This window comes from Pogona vitticeps, chromosome 4 (assembly GCF_051106095.1).
Source record: "Pogona vitticeps strain Pit_001003342236 chromosome 4, PviZW2.1, whole genome shotgun sequence".
Lineage (NCBI taxonomy): Eukaryota > Metazoa > Chordata > Lepidosauria > Squamata > Agamidae > Pogona > Pogona vitticeps.
In genome coordinates, this window is record NC_135786.1 from 13,914,226 (window position 1) to 13,929,485 (window position 15,260).

The window sequence follows — 15,260 nt, forward strand, 5'->3', positions numbered from 1 at the left end:
TTTAATCTGCTTTGCATTGCTTGTAAATGCAGAGCTAATCAACCTGAGCCACAGGGCACCAAATTTTAGAGAGCACTGAAATCTGAAGGTGAATCATTTAATCACTGTTAAGAAAATGAATGACAATACCTCTCAGTCCTATTCATTTTCCTTTTCTGAAACCATGAACTTTTTCTTACTTGTGGGATAAAGCACACATGCTCTTCCTTTTCCATGGCAGACATATACCCATGCCTTACATGGGGCATCGCGCTGCTTGTTCTGGTGCCAGAATGCTAGTTATGACTCTCTATATTTCTAAAATCTCAAAAGCCGGGGGGGGGGGGGGGAACCACGAACAAAAAGTCCAAAAATCACCCAATCAGACCTTAAGCTTCAGGATTCAAATATAAAAAACAAGTATCCAGATGAAGGCTGCAAATTTATAGAACCACCTGAGGTGTCAGACTGAGATGCAAAATCAGTTTTGTCTTATTTCATTGCTACAGACAAAAAGCCATTGCCAGATTTTAGCATCCTTAAGCAAGACAGATTTCAATCCTTTCACATTTAGAAGAGTCTAACATCTTCCTATAAATAGGGTGGGAAACCTATCCTTCCCTTCCTACTACTTCCTATTGAACTGTTTATGTCATAGGAAAGCTACAAACTGAGCTGGTACTTCTAGGAATCTCTGTGTTTACAAATGCTGAGTTATTTATTGCTGTAACTAAAGGCGGACAGCACACGGCCAGGTACCATGTAAACACTGCAAGATGCCATCTCAGCAAACATCTTCACCCTTCATTCTGTGAACACTTGACATTTGAACCCAGGAGCAGGAGTGCTTGGGGGTTTGGGTTTTTTTTCCCCTTCCAGAAAACAGCATAAATACCTTGGATATAAATTACTCAGCTGTCTGGCCTTTTTAGAAAACTGTTAAGCAATGAAGACAGAAATTCAAGTTTACCTATGAACTTCAGGGATGTTAGAAGTATATAGCTAACAATGTGAGAGGAAACCTATGGTCAATTTCAATTTATCTGGGAATAAATCCCATTAAAGTCAATGAGACTTAGCTCTGAGTAAAGATCTCAGGATAGGATTGCACCATTTGGTAACTTTTTTCAGAACAGGAAGTCTATATCATATGAGCAAGTTTATATTTTGAGTCAAAAGCTACCAGGTATTTCTGCTAACGATGTGCTCTTGACTATGTGCCCATGGGATTTAAATAGAGTATGTTTTAAATTCAGTGAAGCCTGATAGTTGATTTTACTAAGCGATGACAATTCCTTTGGAACATACGAACAGCTTCTAAAGCTCACGTGTATAGGTAAAGATAAGCCAGTTTCATCTGTGTCTTTATCTTATTTTTTTCCTTTTTAGTCAATGGCATCAGTCCTTTCTCTCAGTCCCGCCACTTTCACAGGTGCATCTGATGGGGACACAGGAGGGGGCCTTCTCTGTTGCTGCTCCCAGACTCTGGAACTCCCTCCCACAGGAGGCCAGGCTGGCCCCATCTTTACTGTCCTTTTGCAAGCAGGCAAAGACCTTTCTTTTCAGGCAGGCCTTCCCTCAATAACTAGCTACCTGTGATTTTTCAAAGGACTGTTATGCATTACCACTTTGACTGGATTTTTAGTACTACTTGTGTTTTCCATGTTTGTGTGTTCCACAATCTATAAATAAATAAATAAATAAATAAATAAATAAATAAATAAATAAATAAATAAATAAATAAATAAATAAATATTGTAGGAAAAAAAATAAGAATATGTGCAAATATTAATTATTATTTCATTTACCCCATGCTCTGAACAAATTTCATGTCCAACTGAAAGCCAAGTACGATTACACTTGAATGGGAGACAACCTGGAAACATCAGGGATCTTCAGGCAGGGCAGGAAGGAATCTGGTTGCAACCCATGCAGAACTGCTGCCAGTTAGAACAGAAAATACTAGTCAAGATGGATTCAGTACCTGACTATTGGCAGCTTCCTGTGCTCCTATGATGTTTTAGCCAAAGAAGATTGACAAATGAGACAAATGAAATTGCTGTAAATTGCTGTAAATTGATGTGGAAATAACAGAAATGTTCTTTGCATGAAAGCCTGTTTTTCTTTCTGCCCCTATCCTCCCTTCATCTCTTTGCCCATAGTCTGAAACATTCTCTATGATTGTGATTTCCTGCTCGGTGTAGTCATCACCAACAAGGATGTTTGGAGGAATTTTTCTTCAGAAGGGAACTGTGTAGTAGTTGTTGTGTGCACAGTGAGGGCCACTGCAACACACTGCATCTGTGTATATTCAAATACTAAATAAATGTAGAATTCCAGTGAGGTAGGGTGCCTGTCCTTAATGACACCCAAGGCCACAACCTTAAGATCCAACTTTTTTTTGTCTTAGACATGAAGGCATTCTTCCAATGACAATATGTTTCCCATACTTGCCTGATATATTAGAGATGGACACAAATTGAACTGTGAAATGAAGAGAGAAAAAACAAACCGTAAACTAGGGCTGGCTCCTGGTTCAGTTCATGGTCTGGTCCCATTTTGCCTACACAACTTGAAGGGTCATATTCTTTTTCTGCTCAGCTCTTCATTTTGCTTTGGCAAAATGGATGATCTGCCCCTTTTCCCACAACCCCCATCGCCTCCTTACCTGGTCCTGCCACCTCCTCCTATTTGTCCTCCAATGCCGCCATCTTTAGAGATAGTGGCCCGGCTTCCCTTCTGGGAATCTGTTAAGATTTGCTTAACAATCTAGGTTATTCTGATACCATTTGTGGAACGTCTAATCTATGCCGTGCATCCTGAGAAAAGAGCCAAGCTGTGTAGCCTTGGAAATGTGGCACGGTCCCAGCGCACCCTCAAAAGAAGGGACTGGTAAGCAACTTCTGAGGGCCTTGTTTCTAGGAAAGCCTGGCAAGGACTGCCATAAGTCTGAACTGACTTGACAACACATAATTATTTACTGGTATTTATCTTAATGGCATTCCTTCTGTTTTAAGTCCTGAATAGCCTTTATCTTAACTTCAGTTATTATTGTTGGCTCATACTCTCCCCCATCTTCCTAAAGTTATCTCAATATTGGCATCAGTGACCTTCTTAGGATTACAGATGCTCACAGAAGAACTGTTTAATGATTGCTCTAGAACCTTATGGATGTCTGCATCAAACTGACCAGCCACTAACAGCTTGGATTTTTTCCCCCGAGTTTCACCCCTTCTGAACCTGATGAAATGTTCTCCAAGAAATCTCAAAGATTATAGACTGAAGGTATGTGAGATTGCATCTCAGGTTCTTTTAGTACCCTTGGATGCAATTCATCTGGCCGTGAAGATATGAATTCTTTTGAAGTTAACTAGATGTTCCCGTAACACCTACTGATTTATCTTGGGCAGCAGTTTCCTCTCTTCCTCTTTTATGTTACTAGCACTTAGCAGAGCAATGTTTTCTTTTTGGAAGAAAGCAGAGGCACAATAAATAGACGCTGGGCAGTCCTACTTTCTTTCTGTCACTCATTAATATTTCTCCATCTTCTACACGCAGTGGACCTGTTACTCCCATAGTCTTTCTCTTGGTCCAAACATAGCAGAGGAACCCCTCTTCCAGTTGTTCTTTTTCACTCCCTCTCAAGACTGAGCTCATTCAGTTTTAGCCCTCCTGACATTTTCCCTGAAATACTGGCTATTTTTTAAAATTACATTTCCTATCCATGCCCCCCCCCTTTTAAATCTCAGCTCACCTGAATGTTTCTTGTGCAACCAGCCCACTTTCTTTAGAAGTCTTCCATTTTTCTATCTATCTCATAGGGATTGTTTGTGATCATGCTTTCAGTTATCTGTCTCTAAGAAACTTCAATCTTTTCTGAACTCTCTTCTCCTTTAGTATTTCTGACCATGGGATCTCATCTAGAATTTCCTTAAGCTGAAACTAACTTTTTTTTAAGTCCGGAGTGTGCGTTATACTACTCTTTGCCTTCCTTTTGTGCAATACTGTATAACAAATCTTAAGAGGATGTGGTAACTCAATTTCCACCTCGCTAACCAGTTATTCCCTTTTGATAAAGGAGCAGATCCAAAATCACTGATCAAATTTTGGTTTATTTGGTTTTCTGGAAGATGAAGTTGTCAACAAGGTAAGTAAGGACATTGCTGGACCTTATATTTTGGGCTGAGTTGGACTTGCCATGGCTCACTCCTAGTTTTGCAGATAAGGAAGTCAGGCTCTGCAATTAACCAGGATCAGATTGTAAGGGTACAAAAGTTGGTTTCAATAATTTCTGCATGTAGGGCATAGGAAAACTTAGCATGCAGTCTAATAAAATATATATTATTATGTAATATATTCTCATCCTCTGCCATACTTGTTCAAGCAACAGTTTGAAAGAAGGCTATGTGTATGTCACCCTTCACTAGGGCATTACCCAAGACAGGATGAGATCTTGCTCAGGATCTCATCAAAGATTGGATGGAATCCAGAAGCTTCCAGAGGCAGGAAAGCCACAGAGCCTGAAGGGAGGAACTGGTATTTGGGAGTATAGCAACCCTACAAAATGGCAAAATGGCCCCAGATGGCACATGGGCTGATCTAGAACCTTTTTCTTGAGATGAACACCAAGCTGACCAGATTTCAGGATCGTCTCTCTTTGTTAAAAAAAACACATTTTGGAAGATGAGGCAACATTTTATTGATTGATTGATTGATTGATTGATTGATTGATTGATTGATTGATTGATTGATTGATTGATTACATTTATATGCCGCCCATATAGACATAGTCTACTCTGAGTGGCTACAGTATGTCATTCCAGCATGTTCTTCATGAATCCTCATCAAATATAGAAAGAGGTTTTTAGTTCCCACAGTTTCTTGGTTGTAATTAGTTTTGCAACGAAGACATGGATCCATTAAGAATAGCTAGATGTTCCCATACTGTCTGTTTGATCTACACTGCGTTACTGTGAGGGTTCATACATAGCCTCCTCCTCTTTTCCAAATAAACTAGGAGTCATTTTTAAAGTTAAATCAAAACTTGGGTTTATTGAGTCATTCAACCGTAATATGTTATTTAACTGTTCATCCTGTAACTTCTCTCTTGGCACCAACGGGCGATGCAAGGGCAACCAAACCTCAGTATCAAAGGGTTCAACGATTTGTTCTCCCATGGCCCAGGTAAGAAGGGGTCATTGTCTTCATTAGGGTGTTCTCTTTCTTCATCCCCTAATAGCGATAGGGTCTCCTCATCCCTGGCCTCTACCCATAAGGGCTCCTCTTCTCTCTCATAGGGGCCCCATGGTCCTGGAGGTATGCCCTCCTGTGTGCCTCCTCCACATGCCACGCCCAGCGCTCCTCTGCTTCCCTCACTACCACCTCCTTCTCCTCTTTCAGCCATCACCTCCACTCTCGGGCCTCTGACTCACCCCAGTACGATGGTCTTTTGGGTAGTCCCCTCCTCCGGCGGTAGTCAGCTTCCTCGCGAGGCACCTTCACCTTTTCCCATCTCCCTGTCCAAGGGTCTTCCACACAGATTAGTTCCCAACCATCCAGGATTTGGTCTCTCTCCCTTTTTATTACCCCCATTCCCGCCTCTACCATGGACCTCCCCCTTTCTTCCTTTCCTAACAATTCCCATTCAGTTTGTGTGGTGACTGTTAGTCTTAACAATCTCTTCTCCAGTTCTCTGGTGTCAGTTCCCCGATTGACGGTCTCTCAGGGAGATGGCAGCGGGATGGTTTGAACCTCCTGAGACACCTTAAGGACGGACGGCACTCCAACGAGAGCCTCTATGCTCTTGTCTCGCATTCCACAGTTACAACTCCCTCTCTTCTTGAGTTGATCCCTTTTCATCAAGCTAAACATTTTTCCCCTGTGGAGAAAGAGTACAGTGAGGTAGGGGCCAGGTTGTTCTGCCTTCTCTGTCACACACTGTGACTGCCAAATTATATTATATAATGATATATTATATGATACACTGTATAAAACAGTAGGCACAAAACAGAACCCAGAAAGTTAAAATAGACATAATTGAATAGATGTGGTGTCTGATCCACTAGGCGGCATTGCTTCGTAGTTTTGACTCTGAACTGGAAAGCAAGATTTCATGTACAGTGGTGCCTCATCTTACAAACTTAATTGGTTCCAGAATTCCGGTCCTAACTCGAAATGGTCATAAGTTGAAGCACCATTTCCCATAGGAATGCATTGAAATGCAATTAATCCATTCCGGCTGAAGTGGGGGAAGCAAACAAACCATGCAAGTCCCTTTGGAAATGCAAAAAAAGCAAAGCGAAATGCAAAAAAAATGTGCAAGACCCTTTGGAAATGCAAAAAAGGAAAGCAAAAACCAAGCAGACCATGCAAGACCCTTTGGAAATGCAAAAAAGCAAATCAAAATGCAAACAAACCATGCAAGATCCTTCGGAAATGCAAAAAAAGCAAAGCAAAAAGCAAACAACCCCCCCAAAAAACCTTCAGAAATGGGGGGGAACTCCAAAAAGCAACCAAACCCTGCAAGACCCATTGAAAACCAGAGAGAACCCCCCCAAAAAAACAAAGACTGCAAGATCAATCACAGCACAGAAACATAACCTCCCCCAGCCCAAAACCACGCTGCAAAACCCACCCTGAACAGTTTTTTTAAAAGCAGAAAGCAGCACCTTACCTTATCAGGCAGTCCGAAGCCTCCTCCAATCGCACACTCTCTAACTGCTGGGGTGAAAGAGCTACAAAGAAGCAGCCTCGTTGTCACCTATGGTTAGCAATTTGAATTTCCCACCTTTTTTCCCTGCCTTTTTGTGCTTGTAAGTGGAAGCTCCAGCCGCAAGTAGAAGCAAAATTTTGTGGCCGGAGGTGGTCGTAACTCGAAATGGTTGTATGTCGGGACGTTCGTAAGTCGAGGCACCACTGTACTTCAAATGTATTTGTTTGCTTGCTTGATTTCTTGATTTCTAATCCACCTTTCTTCCAAAAACTGGAACTCAAGGATGCCTACAATATAATCTGAACAAAAACAGGTTTTTAAAAGGGTTATAACTGCTAAAAACATCATTAAACCCGTTTTCAATACTAAAAACACAATACAGAAAAAAAAAAGTTGAACAAGCGTATAGTTAAGATTACTACAAATTATCAATAGAATTGAAACTGAAGGAGACTTAGCTGGAAAAGCAACAGATGCTTTCCCGCAACCTTATGGCTTCCAGCTGTATTTTACTACAGTTGCCTATCTCACCATCAGCTATTTGTGCTATGCAAGAACAGGCCAGAACAATTAATGCAGGGGTTCACAGAGAGACTTTCATTGCAGGCTTCTCTTCCCCGGACACTTGAGGTGGACATGAATCACTGGTTCGGTAGTTCGTGCCGGTTCGTCCTTTGGACAAACAGGAGTTTGGTGGTTCCCAGTCCCACCTCATCTGGCAGGCACCCACTCCAGTGGCAGCACCAGAGGAGCCAGATCAGGGAAGCTGGGACACTGCCTCTGAATGGGTGCCTGCCAGAGGAGGTGGGACTGGGAACCACCAAACACCTGTTTGTCCAAAGGACGAACCAGCACGAACCACCAAACCAGCAGTTTGTGCCCATCTCTACTGGACACACCCACAGAACCAACCACCCCCACCCCAAATTTATTTTCAATCTTTCCAAGAAACCAGAAGTAGGATCCAGCTGGTTTCTGATCCAGTCATTTCTGCACCTGGAGACTTGTGTGGCCTGAATTGTGTTCTGTGGACAAAAAAAATATCAGCCTTAGCCCTCTGTGAGACTTGCCTGTCTCAATCTAGGCCCATTTTCATCTGCCCTTCTCACATCCCACCTGGGAGAAGCCACCGTTAAGTGGACAGAGCAAACGCTTTTACACAAAGCATCCAAGTTCAGTTCATGGCTTCTCGTGAAAGGGTGGGAATGACTTTTCACCATCTGAGACACTAAAGAATTATTGCCACCCATTTGAGGACCAAGTTGTCTTAAGTTCACACCCTCCAGATGTTTTGGATTTCAATTCCCAATGTCTCTGACCACTAGCTATACTGTCTGGTCCTTCTGGGTGGTGGATGCCAAAACACCTAGAGGACCAGATAATGGTCTATGCTTCTATGTTCTCCTAAATTAGCACCAGGGGAAAACATAGCCTGTATACGCAACCCCTATGAAATATTGGTTTAGCCTAAAGGAGGTGGGACTAAGAAAGAACAGGGGTGTAAGTAAGAGATTTGAATCAGAAAGAGCAGGATAACTGAAGAAGCCAGAGGGCTACTGAGGCCCTTGCCAACTTGGTTTAGGTATAATTCCTATATGCTTGTGAATGTGTGAAATGCATACATTTGAATAGATATTTTATTTTAGATTTTTGAATATTCCACATGTGGAGCTGACTCTTCTATATATGGGACACCCAAATCAGAAAAGGAAGACATCCTGGATTTTTATCTGAATCCGAATTCAAAGGGACACTTGACCTTTGCAATTCTGCAAGCAATGTTTTGCATTGGCGCTATTGCCTAGGATTTGGGTGCACAAATTATAACATTTTGTTGTTATGATTGCTCTTGTTGTCTGTTATATATCTGTGATTAAGATAATAATTATTTAAATCGTGTTCCACTTATTATGACCTTTACAGGGTTTTTGAGGGATGTGAGATGTTCAGCCAGTGCTACCTCCCATGACTGAGTGGGGCTCTGAACCCATAGCTCCTGAGTCTGCTTATGCCCCCAAGGAACAGCTGATCCACAGGGACATAAGCAGAGAGGGAATGAAGGGACAAATATAAAAGGGTTATATTTGTTGCTTTGTATTCGTCTGGATTTCTGGACTCCAAGAATACAAAGCAATGAATACCTGATTAATCAGGGATATTTGTTGACTATCCTGATTCATTTTTATATTTGTCCCCATGTCTAGTCTGAAGTCCACTTAAGGATGACATTGGTGCTAAGATGTACACAGTAGCAAGGTGAATGTACAGCAATGGTTCCCAACCTTGGGTAACCCAGGTATTCTTAGACTATAGGTCCCAGAAACCCTGGCCTGCACAGCTAGGGGTAAAGGTTTCAGGAAGTCTTAGTTCAAGAACTTTTGGAGACCCAATGTTGGGAACCGTTGGTCTAGAAACTAGCCCGGATCTGTTTCTTGGAAGCAGCATTGGGGGATAGCTTGAGCCGGGCTTTTCCCCTCTTTCTATGCCCCACATAGGCATGCAAAGACGGGGGAAACCTGATCCAAGCCATCCCAGGCTGAGGAATTGGTTTGATCCCTCCCCCCCCTTCCTATGCCCCTACGAGGGATAGAAAGAGGGGGAAAGCCCTACCCAAGCCATTTCCCAATGCTGCTGCCTTTGCAAAGGCTGCAGAGCTGGGGGATAGCATTGTTTGCTCTCTCCCTCTTCCTATGCCTTCATGGGGCATAGAAAGAGGGGAGAAGCCCGACCCTAAGCATCCGGGGCTGGGGGATCCTTTTGATCCCTTTCTCCCTCTTCCTATGCCCCCTGGGGGCAAAGAAAGAGGGGGAAAGCCAAACCCAAGACATCCCCCAGCCCCAGGGGTGGGATTCCCGTCAGGCAGGCTTTAGCAAGCCACTGCTGTCCATTATATCACATTCGCTTTTGCACGGTAAACTGCCGAGGTTATTTTCCGGATGAAAGATCTCCTTGCCAACTCTCACCACCTATTCATACACACACTGCTTCTAGGCTCAACTTTAATATACTTCACTTGGCAGTAACAGAAGGCTGGTTTATGGGTGTTCCATATCATAAAAGACTTCCCTCTGTGGCTCTGAGGAAATTGAAAACGTTTTACATGAGCTGTTGACATGCACTCTTCATACGGAGCCTAGAGGCAAACTGATTTCCCCGTTGAAAGCAGAACGCAGACCTTTGCAAAACTTTTTTTCCCTTTCTGATTTTCCTTTTGGGGAAAAAAAAAAGAATGAGGAAAAGACCGCAGAAAGCTGTGGCAAAGTAACTTGTCTGTCTCCTGCATCTGAGGAAGTGAAGAAGATATGTTTTATATATTGAATTTAATTTGTTAGGCATCCTTCAGTCTCGAAAGACTATGGTAGCGTGCTCTGTGTGGAGGACTTGGAACAGCGTCTAGTGTGGCTGAGGAGGCCAATTCGAGAGTGACAATCCCTTCCACACTGAAGACAAATCCAATCTGTCCCCTGTCCAGCTCCCTGGTTTTGCTGCTTTTGTGATTTCCTCTTTGCCTCGGCCTGCTGGGCAAGGGTCGCTTCAAATTGGGAGAGGCCACGATGCAGTGCCTGCCTCCAGGCTGAACGCTCAGATGTCAGGGTTTCCCATCTGTTGAGGTCTATTCCTAAGGCCTTCAGATCTCGCTTGCAGACGTCCTTGTATCGCAGCTGTGGTCTCCCTCTGGGGCGATTTCCCTGCACTAATTCTCCATACAGGAGGTCCTTTGGAATCCGACCATCAGCCATTCTCACGACGTGCCCAAGCCAACGTAGACGTCGCTGTTTCAGCAATGTATTCATGCTGAAAATTCCAGCTCGTTCTAGGACTACTCTGTTTGGGACTTTGTCCTGCCAGGTGATGCCAAAAATCCGTCGGAGGCAACGCATATGGAACGTGTTCAGCTTCCTCTCCTGCCGTGCACAAAGGGTCCAGGACTCGCTGCAGTACAGGAGTGTGCTTAGGACACAGGCTCTATAGACTTGGATCTTTGTATGTGTCGTCAGCTTCTTATTGAGCCATACTCTCTTTGTGAGTCTAGAGAACATGGTGGCTGCTTTGCCAATGCGTTTATCCAGCTCGACATCCAGAGAGAGGGTGTCAGAGATGGTTGAGCCAAGGTACACAAAGTCATGAACAACCTCCAATTCTTGTGTAGAGATGGTAATGGAAGGAGGTGAGTCCACGCCCTGGCCCATGACTTGTGTTTTCTTCAGGCTGATTGTTAGTCCAAAGTCTTGGCAGGCCTTGCTGAAACGATTCATGAGTTGTTGGAGGTCTTCAGCAGAGTGGGCAACGATGGCTGCATCATCTGCGAAGAGGAAGTCCCGCATGCATTTCAGTTGGACTTTGGTCTTCGCTCTCAATCTGGAGAGATTAAAGAGCTTTCCGTCTGATCTAGTCCGGAGATAGACACCCTCGGTTGCAGTTCCAAAGGCATGCTTCAGCATGACAGCAAAAAAGATCCCAAAAAGTGTTGGTGCGAGGACACAGCCCTGTTTCACTCCGCTTCGGATGTCAAAGGGGTCTGATGTTGAGCCGTCAAAAACTACAGCGCCTTTCATTCCCTCATGGAAAGATCTGATGATGTTAAGGAGACGAGGTGGACATCCAATAATGTGCATATGTTTTAAGTGTTTTTAAATGGTGGCATTTAATATTACCATTTAATTGTTTTTTTAAAAGATGTGTTTAATTGAGTATTTTTTAAAATATTGTCTTAACTGGTTTTTTAAAATTGTGTTTCCTATTATTTTTAATTTAAATTAAAATTCACATTGAAATAAATCTCTTTGTCTTTAAAGGGTCACAACTCTTGTGGTTTTATTTTTGTGGCACATCTTGACATGGACTGACATGATTGCGTCTATGAAAAATACTATCTGAAATATAGCCTTCCTTTGATAACAGAGTCTGTGGTAAAATAAAATAAAATATTGTACAATCAGCATATGGGTGTTATGTTACCATTTTAAGCTTTTATTTTAACCTAAGAACTGCAGAGTTGGAAAGTATCATATGGATCAGGTCCAGCCTCTGTCAGGAGAGGCGTAATGGGGAATTGAACTCCCAACCTTTGGCTAAACATGCCTAAACATCTGAGCTATCCAGAAATCCTCTTAACGCTTTTAATGGAAAACTGCTTCATAGGCTTTAGTCTGATGTTGATTATGGTCTTGTAAATTATACTGTACTTTCTGATTAAAAGTCTATGATCAAAAAAAGGACATATTATTCATTCAATTGTTCAGGCAAAGTTAGGGTGGCCTTGAAAATTTGGGGGGTAAGCCACTCCCCCTAATCAAAGGATAAGCCACTCTTTGTCTCGAAATACTTTTTATTTGCAACAAGGGAATCTACATAGCTTCTCTTAGAATTCATTTTGTATTTGCATGTTTTTTTCTTACACTGATTGGGTTTCTTCAGCATAGCCCTCATACTTTCAGTTTCGATCACCGAATATTACTAATTCATCATGTATTGTTGTTCATAAATGACCGGCAATACAAGTTTTATCCAGTGGTGGGATTCAAATAAATTAACAACAGGTTCTATGTCCTAATGATAGATAGATAGATAGATAGATAGATAGATAGATAGATAGATAGATAGATAGATAGATAGATAGATAGATAGATAGATAGATAGATAGATAGATAAATAAATAAATAAATAAATAAATAAATAAATAAATAAATAAATAAATAAATAAATAAATAAATGCCCAGGACAGTGGAATCCGATGAGGGTTTCTTCCACGGTTATCTCTCTACTGCCTATCATCACAACTACTTCTCACATGATTAAGACATCTGGATAAGTGTATCTGTTTGGGCATACCGCTGCTGTTACCCTCACCGTGGGCATCTGCCAAGCACACACACACAAACAAACACACACCTCACAGTGGGTGCTTATGACCAAGTTTGACAGAGAACTGACACATCTCTCCTTCCCTTTACCTCCTATTTCACCCTATAACTCACCAGCAAAAATTGCTTCCCTCTCCTGTCCTGCTTCTGAAATGACTGATAGCCCTGTTTGCTGTTACCTGGAGGCTGCCTTTGCGCACCTGTTGTGGAGTTCTCCCCCCCCCCCCCCCGCTTCCTTCTGGCTTGGAAGGTATGGTCTCTTTTCAATCTGTCGCCACTCCACCTCAACCCCACCACCTCAATCGGTCCTTCAGTTACTAACTCCTCTGAGGTCTCCTCCTCCTCCATCTTTCCCCTCCACCCCTCACCCACCGCTTCTCCTTGCCAGTCGCTTTGAGGGGTGTTGGGAGTTGGTGGCGGCACTGGTGGTGATTATGGCTTCCCTCAGAGCCCTGGCAGGCTCCACCTCCCCCACTCACCCTCGGTGGCTGCTTTTTCCTCTCAGTTCCCTCTTTCCCTTCATGGCACCATGGCACAGGTGGCATGGCTGGCGAGTTGTCTTCACAGCACACCAGACTCACGGTACATCCCATCCAAACTGGTTCCCATACAGTACCCACCGTGGCAGATAGGTGCTTTTGACTGTGGCACCTACAGCGACCTTCGGTGTCACTGAACTCCGGCTGTCCAGAGTCAGAACTCCCACTCCCCCCACACACACACACACACATACACACACACAATGCCCAGAGTGCAGGCTCTGCATTGGGCACTTGCAGCTGTGCCTGAGCATGGAAGGGGCTGCCAAGCTTTCTCTCACACACACGCCGTACTCCTCCCCCTGCTGCCCTCCCTGTTTCGGATGCCTGTCCCTCTATCTCCCCCCCCCCGGCATGCCATAAAAGGGATAATTCAAGGATGAAGCTCCCCCCCTCCCGAAACACCTCAGGGAGTGGCAAAGAGGGGTGGAGAGCAGCCTTAGGTGCCCAGCCAGAGGAACTGGTCGAATTAGGTGGCACCGTGACCAAAGGGAGAGAAAGAGGGAGTGGGGAAATGACTTTTCCCATGAGTGAGACAGACGGACATGGAGACACCAGTCCAGTGACAGTGTCTCAGAAACAAAAGGCGGCCAAGGGATGGGAAGCTGGTGGTGGGGCGAGTTCATGGAAACTGGCACACACAATTAAACTATCCTCTGAGAGCAACAAAGAGAAGCAGTGTTGGATGGAGAATGAAAAGCATGGCATAATAATAGTCTTATGTGGTACCTTTAACTTGAAAAAAATCATAGTAAAATGAGGACAGTTGGGTGTTTGACTGAAGCGGTCTCACCCCAAAACTTTTTCCCTCTGTGTCCTGCCCTCATGCCTTGTCAATCACCCCCCCCCTCTCTGCCTCGAGGCCATGGGCTTTCCTCCAGTGACGTCAAGGACTCATCCTCCCCCCCTTTCCCCCATTGACGACTCTGCTCTTTCCAGGGCTTTATCTCTCTCACCCACACCCCACCTCAGATGGCTCAGTGTGGCACAGGAAGGGAGGCAGCTAATTGCGCCCCCTCCCCCCGCTCGTAGCTGGTCACCTGGCCCCTCCTCCTTCATTCATCTCAGGCCAGCAAACAGTTCTAAGAACCAATAGTACATTTAGGAATCGGTTCTATAGAATAGGTGCAAACCTGCTGAATCCCACCTCTGGTTTTATCTAAGAATGTGCAAACCACTAGTATTTGTTTTGTATTCATGGTTCTTTATCATCCATCAGACTGGCTCTACAGTTTCTTATGGAGATCTCAGTCATAAGTGCAATACACTGAAGGCTATTCTTGACTAAGGTTTCCTTTTTTAAATTATTCTTGTGACTCTGTCCTTTTGTTGGTCTGAGCAGAGGATTAAATGTACTCCAACATAAGTCTCCAGGCAGTCCTACATTGTAAATGTTGTGGAGAAAGAAAATGCTTTTCTTTATTTTTGGAGAATAAAGGACATTAAACCCAGTTTTGTTTTCAGAATAATTTGGGGGGCAAAAGGCCTCACACTTCAATGTAATTCCCTGATGGAACCTCTGAGTTTCTAAGTAAAGAACACAGATTTTAATCCAGAGCCAGTGCAAGACATTTTTCTGACTGAGGTACAATTCAAAATAGCATCCTCTTCATATTCTATATTGAGACACTGACCACACTAACAGCTGGAACAACACAGGTAGTGCGAAAACATCCTTCACATCACTTGAAAATGGCTATCTAGCTTAGACGGTATGAAGCAGGTCATGTCATACAGTTCTGGCATTCCTTACCTCCTTTTCACACTCAGCAGCATGACTTCCACCTCACTTTATCTAGTGTAAGGGCTGTTCCTATGTGAGTTCCAAAGCTAGAAAGAAAAAAAGGGAAAAGATTGTTAAAGAGGGCTCTGAAACTGGCCAGGTTGTGACCAAATCTGACCTCTAGGGTCTGATTCATACTAGGAGCTCCTAGAGATAGCAAAGTTGTCCTAGTTGTTGTGGATTTTTCGGGTTCTTTGGCCGTGTTCTGAAGGTTGTTCTTCCTGACGTTTCGCTAGTCTCTGTGGCTGGCTTCTGTACAGAGCATGGACAGAGTTCCTACTCCAGTCCTCTGAAGATGCCGGCCACAGAGACTGGCAAAATGTCAGGAAGAACAACCTTCAGAACACGGGGCCAAAGAGCCCGAAAAACCCACAACAACCATC

General features: G+C 43.6%; 1 long non-coding RNA gene across 1 annotated transcript; it reads right to left on the reverse strand.

The window, feature by feature from the left end:
• Nucleotides 1–2,097: 2,097 nt before the first annotated feature.
• On the reverse strand, nt 2,098–8,785 carry LOC144588757 (uncharacterized). Its single transcript, XR_013544444.1, has 2 exons — nt 6,653–8,785; nt 2,098–5,857 (listed from the first exon to the last, which is right to left on the reverse strand). It is a non-coding gene; the product is annotated as an uncharacterized LOC144588757 (long non-coding RNA).
• Between the last annotated feature and the right edge of the window lie 6,475 nt (nt 8,786–15,260).